The following is a 2500-nucleotide window of genomic DNA, read 5'->3' on the forward strand; positions in this document are numbered from 1 at the left end:
AGGGGTTCCAGGGGGTGGTCGGCGGAGGCCATGCCCAGCCAGAGTGGCCCTTCCCCGGGGTGAGTCTGGGGAGAGTGGGGGGTGGCTCTGGAGGGCCTCCGGGGGTTCCAGGGGCTCCAGGGGGTGCTTGGTGGAGGCCATGCCCAGCCAGAGTGGCCCTTCCCCGGGGTGAGTCTGGGGAGAGTGGGGGGTGGCTCTGGGGGTGCTCCGGGGGCTCCAGGGGGTGCTCGGCGGAGGCCATGCCCAGCCAGAGTGTCCCTTCCCCGGGGTGAGTCTGGAGGAGTGGGGGGTGGCCCTGGAGGTGCTCCGGGGGCTCCAGGGGCTCCAGGGGGTGCTCGGCGGAGGCCATGCCCAGCCAGAGTGTCCCTTCCCCGGGGTGAGTCTGGAGGAGTGGGGGGTGGCTCTGGAGGTGCTCCGGGGGCTCCAGGGGGTGCTTGGTGGAGACCATGCCCAGCCAGAGTGTCCCTTCCCCGGGGTGAGTCTGGGGAGAGTGGGGGGTGGCTCTGGGGGTGCTCCGGGGGCTCCAGGGGGTGCTTGGTGGAGACCATGCCCAGCCAGAGTGGCCCTTCCCCGGGGTGAGTCTGGGGAGAGTGGGGGGTGGCTCTGGAGGGCCTACGGGGGTTCCAGGGGTTCCAGGGGTTCCAGGGGGTGCTCGGTGGAGGCCATGCCCAGCCAGAGTGGCCCTTCCCCGGGCAGAGTCTGGGGAGAGTGGGGGGTGGCTCTGGAGGTGCTCCGGGGGCTCCAGGGGCTGCTTGGTGGAGACCATGCCCAGCCAGAGTGGCCCTTCCCCCGGGTGAGTCTGGGGACAGTGGGGGGTGGCCCTGGAGGGCCTCCGGGGGTTCCAGGGGGTGCTCGGCGGAGGCCATGCCCGGCCAGAGTGTCCCTTCCCCGGGCAGAGTCTGGGGAGAGTGGGGGGTGGCTCTGGAGGTGCTCCGGGGGCTCCAGGGGTTCCAGGGGGTGGTCGGCGGAGGCCATGCCCAGCCAGAGTGTCCCTTCCCCGGGGTGAGTCTGGAGGAGAGTGGGGGGTGGCTCTGGGGGTGCTCCGGGGGCTCCAGGGGGTGCTCGGCGGAGGCCATGCCCAGCCAGAGTGTCCCTTCCCCGGGGTGAGTCTGGAGGAGTGGGGGGTGGCCCTGGAGGTGCTCCGGGGGCTCCAGGGGCTCCAGGGGGTGCTCGGTGGGGGCCATGCCCAGCCAGAGTGTCCCTTCCCCGGGGTGAGTCTGGAGGAGTGGGGGGTGGCTCTGGAGGTGCTCCGGGGGCTCCAGGGGGTGCTTGGTGGAGACCATGCCCAGCCAGAGTGGCCCTCCCCCGGGGTGAGTCTGGGGAGAGTGGGGGGTGGCTCTGGAGGGCCTCCGGGGGTTCCAGGGGCTCCAGGGGGTGCTTGGTGGAGGCCATGCCCAGCCAGAGTGTCCCTTCCCCGGGGTGAGTCTGGGGTGAGTGGGGGGTGGCTCTGGGGGTGCTCCGGGGGCTCCAGGGGGTGCTCGGCGGAGGCCATGCCCAGCCAGAGTGGCCCTTCCCCGGGGTGAGTCTGGGGAGAGTGGGGGGTGGCTCTGGGGGTGCTCCGGGGGCTCCAGGGGCTCCAGGGGGTGCTCGGTGGGGGCCATGCCCAGCCAGAGTGTCCCTTCCCCGGGGTGAGTCTGGAGGAGTGGGGGGTGGCTCTGGAGGTGCTCCGGGGGCTCCAGGGGGTGCTTGGTGGAGACCATGCCCAGCCAGAGTGGCCCTCCCCCGGGGTGAGTCTGGGGAGAGTGGGGGGTGGCTCTGGAGGGCCTCCGGGGGTTCCAGGGGCTCCAGGGGGTGCTTGGTGGAGGCCATGCCCAGCCAGAGTGTCCCTTCCCCGGGGTGAGTCTGGGGTGAGTGGGGGGTGGCTCTGGGGGTGCTCCGGGGGCTCCAGGGGGTGCTCGGCGGAGGCCATGCCCAGCCAGAGTGGCCCTTCCCCGGGGTGAGTCTGGGGAGAGTGGGGGGTGGCTCTGGGGGTGCTCCGGGGGCTCCAGGGGGTGCTTGGTGGAGACCATGCCCAGCCAGAGTGGCCCTTCCCCGGGCAGAGTCTGGGGAGAGTGGGGGGTGGCTCTGGAGGTGCTCCGGGGGCTCCAGGGGTTCCAGGGGGTGCTCAGTGGGGGCCATGCCCAGGCAGAGTGTCCCTTCCCCGGGGTGAGTCTGGAGGAGTGGGGGGTGGCTCTGGAGGTGCTCCGGGGGCTCCAGGGGGTGCTTGGTGGAGACCATGCCCAGCCAGAGTGTCCCTTCCCCGGGGTGAGTCTGGGGAGAGTGGGGGGTGGCTCTGGGGGTGCTCCGGGGGCTCCAGGGGGTGCTTGGTGGAGACCATGCCCAGCCAGAGTGGCCCTTCCCCGGGGTGAGTCTGGGGAGAGTGGGGGGTGGCTCTGGAGGGCCTCCGGGGGTTCCAGGGGTTCCAGGGGGTGCTCGGTGGAGGCCATGCCCAGCCAGAGTGGCCCTTCCCCGGGCAGAGTCTGGGGAGAGTGGGGGGTGGCTCTGGAGGTGCTCCGGGGGC

Source organism: Eucyclogobius newberryi, unplaced genomic scaffold (assembly GCF_026437365.1).
Source record: "Eucyclogobius newberryi isolate DKJ021-1_F unplaced genomic scaffold, fEucNew1.0.hap1 SCAF_548, whole genome shotgun sequence".
Classification (NCBI taxonomy): domain Eukaryota; kingdom Metazoa; phylum Chordata; class Actinopteri; order Gobiiformes; family Gobiidae; genus Eucyclogobius; species Eucyclogobius newberryi.